This window comes from Marmota marmota, unplaced genomic scaffold, assembly GCF_001458135.2.
Source record: "Marmota marmota marmota unplaced genomic scaffold, marMar, whole genome shotgun sequence".
In the NCBI taxonomy this organism is placed as follows: Eukaryota; Metazoa; Chordata; class Mammalia; order Rodentia; family Sciuridae; genus Marmota; species Marmota marmota.
This window is the reverse complement of record NW_025999977.1, coordinates 55,328,872-55,340,101: the sequence shown is the minus strand read 5'-3', so window position 1 is coordinate 55,340,101 and position 11,230 is coordinate 55,328,872. Positions and strand designations below refer to the sequence as shown.

The 11,230-nt window shown below is 57.0% G+C and overlaps 1 long non-coding RNA gene across 1 annotated transcript in view; it reads right to left on the bottom strand.

The window, feature by feature from the left end:
- The window catches only part of LOC125617275, a 32,459-nt gene extending 21,229 nt beyond the window's left edge, over positions 1–11,230 (bottom strand). The window contains exon 1 of the long non-coding RNA XR_007348253.1: positions 11,006–11,230. This is a non-coding gene — a long non-coding RNA (uncharacterized LOC125617275). The remainder of the gene's footprint in view (positions 1–11,005) is intronic.

Sequence of the window (11,230 nt, the reverse complement as noted above, 5' to 3'; positions counted from 1 at the left end):
CCCCCCCCGTCACCACCCTTCTGCCCTGCATGACTGTTGAGTAACCCCTACAGTGGCCAGGTGGCCACCAGGGTCAGCCAAACAGGAGCAGGGGAGAGTCCCAGCAGGCCAGCCAGCCCCAGAGCTGAGCGGGGGCCTATATCAAAGGCTGCAGGACCAGAAGGCGGCCAAGCAGACTTCCTGGGCCCTGCCTCCCTCTGAGGAGGCCCTGGACACAGGGAGCTGCTGCGCCACAGGTGTCACTCGGCAGGTTACAGTGGGGGAGACCACCCGGAGCTCTGGAACTGGCTCCCACTCCCTCCCTCGTCCAGGTCTACACAGGGGTGGAAAAGACAGGGAGGGAAGGGACCGTGGGCGGGAGTAGCTCCCAGCCCTCATTCCTCCCAGGACCAGGTGGCCTCTGCTCTGACGGTGGAAGATTGGCAGGTAGCGGCTAAGGGAGGTTCAGGCCTCTCCCCAGGACATTCCAAGACTCCCCCAGGCCCAGGGCACCACACATGTGTGTGTGCTGGAAGGGAGGACAGCATTGTGCAGTGTGTTCTAACTAAAACACATTTACTTACATATGTTGTTCCTTCTAATGAGGAAAAACTCATGTCAACACACAGATGGGGAAACTGAGGCTTGGGCTGGTCAGTGCCCTGACTGGGATTCTCCCCAGGCCTGTGGGATTCCAGGGTGTCCTTTTAGATGTCATGGATCCCGCAGGAGGGGTCAGGACTACAAGGCAGCACCCACCCACCTCTGAGGGCTGCAGACACAGAGTGTTCATTAGCAACTCAATTGCATGCTGAACCCTGGTGCCAGAATCCTCCTCCCGCCCTCTAACCCGGAGCCCTCACGTGTGGTCTGTCCAGAGCAGAGCAGAGAGCTGCCCCCATCCGGGCTGGAGAAGCCTGCATCCTACACACTCGCAGACTCGGCAGCCACCTCATCAGTCTCCCCCAGAATCCCTCCTCCTTCGGGCTTTCATTCCTTTGCTCATCCGTGGGGCCTGCGGCCTGGGGGTGGCTGGCAGGTGGTGTGGAACGAGCTTGGTGTGTGGGGACAAGCTTCCCGGGGCTTGTGCTCACCTGCAGAGCCAGATGAGGACTCAACCCAGCTCTCTGCCAGGTACGGGGCAGGCACCAGACCCAGGGCCCAGAGCTGCGGGGTGAGCCCTCCCAGCACGGCTGCGCCTGGGCCCCTCGTGGTTCCATTTTCACCCCTGTAGGCTTTGCCAGCCTGTGCGGGTTAGGATCCCTTCTCCAGGGTGTAGCCCCTGCCCACCTCACTGCAAAATCCGACAAGTTCACCATTCTCTCCAGGGTGTAATGACCACACCAACTGCCCTGGGCCCACAGGAGTCACTCTGAGACCCTTTTCTGTGTGGGTGGGCACTTGGGAGGCTCTGGTCTGCCCAGCTTGTAATTCATGAAGCTGGAAAAATCTACCCCTGATTCCTGGTTTGTGGTGGGGGTGGTTCTTCACACAGAGCAAGCAACGGCCCAACTGAACTCAAGATATGTGACATCTATCACTCCCTGCAATCTGCACACTTGTCACTCTGCTTAGGAAGATTAGATTAGTAAGAGCCTGGTCATCGGAAAATCCAGATACCTAATATCTCCTCCCTCTCTCCGTGTCTGCAAGGGGTGAGGTGACAGGGTCGGCATTCTTTCAGCGTCCCAGCATTGACTCTTCCACTGATGCCCCCCCGCCCCCCTGAGTTCCAACATGGCAGCCCAGGCTTGACCCCAGCTAAACCCCAGGCCCTGGATGTCCAAGCTCCCAGCCCCCTTCTCTTGTTGGCCAGCTACTGTCATTGTCCTGGGTTTTCTGGAAAGAAGCACATCCTGAGTGTCTAAGCGTCTTCCTCCATTTCCTCATTGCCTCCCAGTGGGCGGCCCAGCCAGGCCACACTGCCCCCCGCCACCACGCATCCTAGAACATTCAAGAACTGGTCATTTAAAGAGATTTGAAGGGCAGCTGCTTCTGTCCTGTGCTTCACAGAGCTGGGAGGGATGAAGGAAAGTGTGGTTTCCTGACAGGCAAGGGCAAAGTAGCCCCTCTGGCTGATGGCCAAGTTGGCCCGGTGGACCAGGAGCCAGGCTTGGCAGGTGAGCACTGCTGTCAGCACCTGAGAAGGCCCAGACCAAGTCATGGATGTGACAGACCCCGGAGAGGTCACAGGGATGTCAGACCTGACATCTCCGCTGAAAATCTCCAGAGAAGGTTCCACTGGACCTGCTTCCTATGCAGAGCTGAGGGACAGGAGGGTGGGGTCCAGGCAGCGCCACCCGTTCTCTTCACACTGACCCCCCCACACGTTGGATCCAATGTTGGCAGAGTGACCTCTTCTAAGGGGCTGCCATCTCCCTGTGGCGGTCTCCGTGAAGACCAGGAGACCCAGAGGCCACCTGCATTGACCGTGCTACTCTCAGCCAACACAGGGAGATTTTTTTCAGGGACCAGCCGGCCAGCCATAGGCCCCTCCTATTGGCAAGTAACCTCCTCGTGGGGCTTGAGGTCCCCAAGGAAAAGGAATCCAGAATCATTAAGCAGAGATGACTCAGTCCAGGAAAGATTGAAACTACGTCTTTAAAAATTCTAATCTTTCATTTTCTGGTTTAATTTGTCAAGTCTTATCCTGTCCCAAACCAACTGCAAGCGATAGCCTCGAACAACAGAAAATACTCAGAAAAGGTTAGGGCCAGGTTGCCGTGAAGCCCGCACTCCCTCACCCTCTCCCGCCATTCTTCCCACTCTCCTCCTCTCTCCTCCCTCCATCTCTGTCTCTGTCTCTTCCCCCCCACTCCTCCCCTGCCTGGAGGAAGCCCTGATTTGGGTCCTCTCCCCATTCCAACTTCTCAGCGTCTACAGATGTGAACTTCATTAGCTTGGGCAGGATTCATCAGTGCAGAGGTTAATTGTCTTCCCCTGACATGTTTTTACTGAATACATCTGGGTGACAAAATTAATTTCCTCATTAGCTATTTTTGAAAGTGGAACAAGCTGAGGGGGACTCAGTGTGGGAGACTTGTGCAGCGTGAGCTGTTCTGCCAGGTCCCCTCCCTGCCCTCACCACCCGCAGCCAGAGGCACCGGCCGGGGTCAGGGTAGGTGGCCAGAAGTGCCTCCCAAGGGGATCTAGGCTGTGATGAGAGGAGGTGGGGTCTCTGATCCCAGGAGCTCGGGAGGCCTGGACCTACCTGGCCACTCCCGGCCTCTTCCCTCCCTGTGCAGGAACTGCCTCTTTGCTGGACACAGGAGTCTGTGTCCTTCAGCCAGGCCACAAGTTCGGGCTGTCATGCGGAGGACCCTGCCCTGAAGGGTTGCCTCCTTGGGGAGAAGAGGAGGGGAGCTGACCCAGGTGCCCAGCCCTGGAATTCAGAGTGGGGTCACCTTGGGCTACCTACTGAGATCCCCACCTGAGAAGCCCACACCCTGATATCAGCATTTAGCCACTGAGAGCTCTGGGTCCCAGGGCCACACACTCACCTTCCCTGGGCCTTGGTTTTCTCAACTGTGGGGGAAGTGGCTGCGGCTGCCCCCCATGCCTGGCCTCAGGACCCTCCTAGCTACCTGAGCCCATGACTATGGCAGCCCCTCTTTGCCTCTCTGTGACCCCCCACTTCCGGAGTCACCATTCACATCACATTTCGCCAGAGACTGCCCAGAAGAGAACAGGAACATCCAAGATGCAGTGTCCAGAATTACCCTGTTTGTCCCCAACCCAGATCCTTCCAGGGTGGCAGGCACGTGCCTTTGGCCTCATTCTAACAGAGAAGGAAACAGAAACCCACGGGGTCAGAGAACGGCTGTGGGCCACCACTGCGGGCAGAGCAAAGCCCCTTCCCCTCCAGACCAGAACTCTGACCTCCTGGGAAGTCCCTGCGTCATCCCCAACCTCCCTGGGGGACCCCAGCCCACTGTCATCCCTGACCTCCCTGGGAAATCTCAGCCCCCATCCCGTGCTGTCACCCCCTTCCCTTTTAGGAAGCAGGCCAGGACTGCAGAGTTTGAGCTGGTGCTGATACAAGTCCTGATTTCCTGTTCCTTTGAGCTCAGCCTTCTGTACATGGGCACTTCTGACCTGGCCCAGAGAAACTTTCATGCTGCAGCAGTTTCAGTAACAGGAAAAACCAGACCTGGGGAGCCATTGGAATGTCACCAGCCAGCACCTGGGCCAGGATTAGGCCTGGTCCCCATCAATCTCCTGCAATTGGGCCTCTCCTTTCTCACGGTCACAGCCCCACCCCCAAAGCCACAGCCAGTGAGAGAGATCCTGGGATTCGATGGCCTTCCCGGCTTCCCTCAGAAGGTCAGGCTGCTGCAGGGCAGACTCTGCTGAGCTTACAGGGTCCTCCAGGGGCCTGACCCTCCCCAGGGCCCTCCAAAGCAGCAGCCCTGTGCTTCCATCCAAAGGGAGCTGCTGATTCCTCCCGGGAGCCTCTGACCTGCTTTAATCCTGAAGGGGCCCTCCCCTGTCTCCAGGCTTCAGGACAGCCCTGAGATCAACCCCCTGCTGCAGGGTGTTCTAAAACAAAAACTCCAACTCCTGGTCAGGGGCAGGGATCCGGTGTGAGATGGAAGGAACGATTCCCTCCTGCTTCCCCAAAAGTGGGAGGCTCTCCCTTGGCCTGCCAGAAGTGACCAAGAACAGGTCTCGGGGCACCCTGAATCCGTAACACAGCCCGTGCATGGAGGAAATGACTCATGAGCCCTCAGAGATCCGAGGGATCCACAAAAACTTCCCAGAAGGCGTGAGCCTGAGGCTGGGTTCTGAAGAATGAAGAGAGTCTGCCACCATCACACCACAAGGGAGTAGCACTTGCGAAGGCCCTGGGGCTGGGAGGAAACCGGCCTGCTGGGGAGCTCCGGCAGTCCTCAGGGCCGCACAGGGTCTTCGGAGCATCCAAAGTGATTGGCAGGGAGGGAAAGGCCCTGGGCACAGACGCCAACCTGTGGGTTAGCGAGAGAAGCCTCAGTGCTGTTTCACCTCCAATCCAGGCGGTGCTGGAGTAAGAGCCTCTAATGTGACCATTTCCTGTAAGTAACAGAGTCGGGGGCTCTGGCCCCATCCTCAGATGAACTCCCAGAAAACCATGGGGAGGGGGAATCTCTGTCCGGAACCCACACCGCACATGGCACAATCCTGGCCAGTGAAGTGGTTCTCCCAGGAATGTTCATAGAACCAGAAACATTACACCTTGTCCCAGTTTAGAGATAAAGGCAGCAGTCGTGTCGCAGAGGGTTGGTGCCGGTGCCAGGAATCGCACCTGACCACCCAGGCTCCCACCTGGACCACACACCTTTGATGTGGGTGGCAGCTGCACAGGTTCTCGGGAAAGGCACCCGGGTGGCCGGCGTAGCCTCCACATTTGGGCGTCTGATGCTTCTAGGTGGCCCCCATCCCCCTCCTTCAGAAGTCAGCAGAGAGCGAGTCGCTCAGTAAGGAAAAGTCTACACAGCCTAGGACCAGGAAGACCCTGGGCCTTCATGCCTGCTCTATTTGACCTGCAGACGGTGTTTCTCACTTTTAGAATGGGTGTTGCAGCCGGTCACTGTCTGAGCCTGTGCAAGGGTGCATGAAGGTGCTCACCAACTGCTCACGGGAGGATCAAGGGGCATCTGCCCCAAGGCTGCTTTTGAATGGAAACTAAATGCAGGACTTTCTCAAAGCATCCGGGAAGGAACTGTCAAAGGCTCTCGTCCGGTACCGCGGAGTTCCCTCCAGAGACCTCCCATCTTTGAAAACAGAAAAGCCTGGTTCAGCTGAGGATTTCTCCATGAGAAGCAGGGTTTGCCCACATGGCTCCAAGAATGCAGGTCACTGGACTGGGCACATCCAGAGCCAGGTCTTGCCCGGGCGTGGGCATCCGGAAGGCTCAATCATCGAAAGCCACAATTTTCCTGTATTCTGGGCTCTGTGACTTGTTGAGAGGGAAAATAATGAAGCGTTGTTCTACAATTTTATTCTCAATCCAAAGGAATGCTGCTTTGGAAAGTGGTCAGATTCTACACTGATATTTCAGATATTTTCTCAGACAAATTTTAAGCATGATTGTATCTTGAAATATGAATGGTGTGTGCATGTTGTGCACAACAAGGAGCCTCTACTGGCCTAAATGTCCACAGAGTTTCCAGATGTGGTTACATTATCCCATGCATGTTGCTCTGTACCTGAAAGCCCTTCATGGCTCCCCACTGCTCCCCAACAAGGCAGCCACTGTTGTCTTGACTGAGTTTAGGGAGGCCTTGCTAAGTACTTTGCATGTATTATCTCATTTAAATCTTATACTCAAAGGGAAATGTTATTAGACCCATTATGAGATCAAACACTGAGATTTAGAGAGGTATGGGGACTGGACTAAGGTTAGGCACTCAACCTCAGAGCTGGGCTGACCCCCAAATCTTAAAGGCTATTCTCAGAACCTTCCTTCCCCTTCACTACAGCGTTCCAAGTCTCCTCCCTCATCTAATTCCCATCCATTGATTAACTGCTTTGGGTCTCACCCCAGGAGGTCACCTCATGGCCATCTCCCCCCATGGGGCCCCATGGGGTCTCCCAGCAGCCAGGCCAGGTCCAGTTAGGAACTTCTCCTTAGTAGACAGCACCCTTCTTTACTTTATCTGTCCCCTCCCAGTAAGTACCTTGAACTCTAGGTGCCAGGTGGCCCCTTATGAGTGCAGCACAGAGCCTGGTACCCAAGGGAGGCTGAAAATACGTGTGGAATGGAACATGTGATTCTGCTCTGCAGTGTCTGTCTCATTCCTCGCAACCCCACCTACCAACAGAAAATCTGAATCTACCAATGAAGGCCAGGGCAGGGCCACCCAGTGGTGAGGCAGGACCCAGTCCGCTGCCCTCCCCAGGTCTGGCCCCACTGGCTGAGACTCAGCACAGCGCCTTACACAGGTCCCCAGGTGATGCCACTCTTGCCGGGTCTGGTCCCACCCTCCAGGAGGCAGCCTGTGTCCTTTCCCAACTACCGCAGCTGCTCCTGGGTATCAACCCTCTCCGCAGGGAAAGACCCTGGACCAAGTGATTGCCGACATTCGGGGCCACCCCAAAACTGTTTCCCAACATAGAGTTTTCTCCTGGGCGGAGTCATGTGCCGCGTGGCCAGGGTGGGGGTCTTCATTTTTGGAAATGCCAGGAAATAAGACTTTAAATGTCCTATCTGAGACATCTCACCACAGTCACCTCAGGGAGGACACGAAGGCCCCGTGAAAGGGCCAAGCTCAGCCTGGAGCTCTGTTCTGACTTCTCAAAACGTGAAACCATTTTGGCTTCTGTGCATTTTAAATTTTTTCCTTTATACGCCCCCCCCCACACACACACACACACATGCACACACACGGGCTTCCGTGACACACTGAGTGTGCCCACTTTTCTGTGAGAAATGTGTCTTTCCTGTGTCCCTCACAGGGGTGCCCCCACTGTGCTCCTCAGGGCCTATGTCCCCGTGTCCCCCCAGACGACCTGGTGAACACTCCCAGGCAGCCTTTCCCAATCACCGTAGCTCTCAGAGCTGACTGAAAACCAGTAGCAGCTGGCAGGAAATGGGTGAGAAAAGTGACCACAGATAAACTGTAGGACTCCACCAAGGAGCAAGGAGAGGCAGATAGACAGACCCTGGGCAGGAAGTCCCATCGCACCATCAGACGCTGGCCTCGAAGGGTACAGGCCCCAGGACAGCCCCAGGGCGGGCTGCGGGCCTGACGCGGTGAGCCCAGGGAGGGTGGCAGCCAGGCCTGACCGGCCAGCCATAGCCCCTGAAAGGAGAGGAGGGGCCAGAAAAGGCAAAGAAGCACCAAGCAAAGGCTGGCCCTCGGGGGTCCTCGGGGGTCCCCCAATCCTGGTCAAAGACATTGATCAAAATAACTGGGTGAGGACATATTGGCCCAGGCCGGGGCCTACACTATCAGGATCGAGTTAACTGTGGCCCATGCATTTTGTCACCAGAGTCCCCACAGTTCCACGGCAGGAGGGGGGCCGAGGCACCCGGAGCACAGTGACAGCGATGTGGTGGGAGGCGCTGCCTGGCAGAAGCTCGGAGCCAGCATTTCCGGATACGCCTGAGCCTCCCAGCCAACCCAGAGGCCGGCTTTGCCCTTCATGATGATAGAGAACAAAGCAGCTGGGCATCGTGGACGCTCCCCGTGAACTACCCTCTTACTGCTCTCTGGCTCCCTAGGAGGTGGGTCAGATTGACCCCATTTACAGGGGAGCAAAACGAGCCCCAGGGATCATATTTACGCAGCTCTGAGCCACACAGCCTATGAAGGGCAGGTCCCAGATGCAAAGTCTCACTGCAGTCCCTGCCCTGCCCACTGGGTTACACGTCCTCTTTTCATGTGAGTCATTAGGTGCTAAGAAGGGAAGAGGAGAGAAGGGGGAGGTGAGAAGGCAGCGGCGAGCCGCTCGAGAGCGAGTGCCAGGCCCTGGGCCCTGGCTGGGGGCAGCCCTGGGCCACAGCATCTTCCCAACAGCCCAGGGTGAGACCCCCCAGGACACCTCCTCAAACAGCCCAGCAAGGCACCCACCATTTCTGCCTCCCCATGTGGACCCAGGGGCTCTTCTGGGGACAGCCATAGCAGGGTAGTGACCAAGGCTGTGCACCACCAGCTTCTCTGTGACATGCTTTGTGACTAGCTGCTGTGACAAGAAGCTGCAGCATCTGCACTTGAACTTCTGACCTGGTCACAGTCCCTCCGAGGGGAAGGGGTGCAGCTGAGGAGGGCTTCGGCACCCCTGAAACAGAGGCTGAGGTCCCCTTCCTGTCTGAGAGGCAACGGAGGGCACCTGCCCCACGAACGTGTTTGTCCCCATGCTGCCTGGGCCATCGCTCGGGTTAGCAAGACAGGGTTCAGCTGGGTCTGAGTCACCCTCGTTCCTGGAACTGTCTGAAGGCGGGAGAGGATGCTGTGGGCAGCTCTAACTGTATCATCTGGGCTGGGGCCGGTAGCAGATGGTCCTTATAAAAAAAAAAAAATACTTCCATGTGGGCTTAAAATAGCGCAGCACTCACCCTCAGCTGAATGGGGAACTGCACACGCCACTGTTCACGTGGGGGTGGGCGCTGCAGGCTGTGGGTGGCCACCAGGAGCCCGGGCCAGCTGCCACGGCTGGGGCCTGGGCAAGCTCCTCGTGCCTGGCCTCGATTGGGCAGGTGGCTCACGAGCCCCAAGCAGGCCCCACGGGGACCTGAGCCACGGCCCTCCCGTTGCCCCAATGAGCCTGAGACCCAGCTGGGAGCAGTGACAGCAGGACAGCAGCCCTGCCCACCCCACCAGCCGGTCCCAGGAAAGCCCTGCCTTAGCAGGGCAGGCGGGAAGACACATGCATCCGAAAGCCCTCAGATACCACTCTGGGTTCCGAGCCGACCCCTGCGCGTGGACCAGGAGGAACATGGAAGTGAGGCCTGAGGCCTCTGGGCTGCCTGGGAGGAAATCTCGGGCTGCCCTCGGCAGCTAGGTTTGGACACAGGTTGCTTCCTCTTTTGCACCTCGGTTTCCTTGTCTGCAGTGGAGTGGACACAGGGGGCCTCCGTGAGGAGGAACCGCTCCCAGGCAGCTCTGCAGAGGGAGCGCATGGTGCTAGCCTCTCCCAGGGCACGAGGAGCCTCGGCCTTTCCTCCTTGGTCCTCACTTAAGCCATGCCACACTTAGGGAGGAGAAGTGACAGCTCTGGAGGTCTCGGTCTTGGAAGGCAGGGCTGGCCCCGGGGGCACAGGAGGCTGTGGCGGCAGGTGGAAAGGCCAGCTCAGCTCACTCCTCACTCCAGCAAGGGCTTCCCAAGCTGCAGCGTCGCCCTGACGCCCTCCTGCTGCCCGGCCCCTCCAGCTCAGCACTCTGGAGCCCAGGTCTCATGGCCGCAGGTGGAAGGCCAGAGCAGGGCACAGGTAAGGAAGCCCAAGAGAGCCAGAGGACCTCGGCTGCTCGTCGAGACAAAGGCACCTAAGGCTGCGCAGTGAGCGGCGCAAACTAAAACTAGCTCTAATTTGTCACCTGGGCCAATTTCCTTGGTGCAAATACTCCCATCACAGCCAAGTTCACCACTAAACGTAGAAAAGACACAACCAGCTGCCACGAGCTCTAGGATCTTGCACACTTGGTGGACATGCAAATCCAGCTCTTCCCACAAGAGGATCACCGATCAGGGGACACACAGGACAGGCAGTGACCAGGGCTCAGTTGAAAGGCAGCAGAGCTTGAGTGTTGGAGGAGTAAGTGTAAGGGCTAAGATTCGGGCTCTTCAATTAAGACGTTAGCTAACCGACTGGTTGGATCTATTTTCTAGCTGTGTGGCCTTGAGCAAGTTACATAACCACTCTGAGCTTCACAAATAAAGACAGGAGAATAACAGTATCTGCTTTTTTGTATGGGTACTCACTTTGTCGAAATAATCTCTATGTCATAGGCTGTTTGTACTCAAGAATGTAACAACTGGGCATGGTGGCACACATCTGTAATCCCATTGACTCCGGGCTGAGGATCACAAGTTCAAATTATGAGGCCCTAAGCAACTTAGTGAGTCATTATCTCAAAATAAAAAAATAATAATAATAAAAAGGGCTGGGGATGTGGCTCAGTGGTGAAGTGCTCTGGGATTCAATCCCCAGTACCAAAAAAAAAAAAGAAAAGAAAAAAGAATGTAACTGAGATAAAGCTCGGCTGTAGCGGGGTGTCGGAAACGCTCCTCCACAGATTAAACAAATAAATGGCTCCCTCAACCCCACACTGCTCTATCCCCACCCCCAGACTTCTGCAAAGGGGTGCCAGGCAGTCGCCATCTGCTCTCGTCCACCCAGTCCTGCCTGGCCTCCGCCAGCACTGCTTCACCAGGCTTTGACCTTGGGCCTGCCAAGGTCGCCACAACCCTGCTTAATACAGCCACCCTCACCTGCAGTCTCCCCGCAGCCCCAGGCCCTGCTTCCACTCCAGCCTCCCCATCCCGAAAGCCCCCTGGGCCGACACCTCCCCCCTGGGCCCCTCCCCCACGGGGTCACCTCCTCTACCTGGCCATTAGGTGGGCAGCGTCTTCTCTAGCTGGAGTCCCTCTTCCTGGGCATGCTCACTTTCCATGACCTCTGCTACTACCAAGGACACAAACCTCTTCCAAACCCTGCCTCCGGCCCAGCTGTGCCTCTGCCGGGCCGCATACCTGAGAGTCTAGTCCACATGCCCACCTTGCTGGCCCAGGAGCACCCGGCTCAGTTTGTCCCAAGCCAAGCCTGCCATCA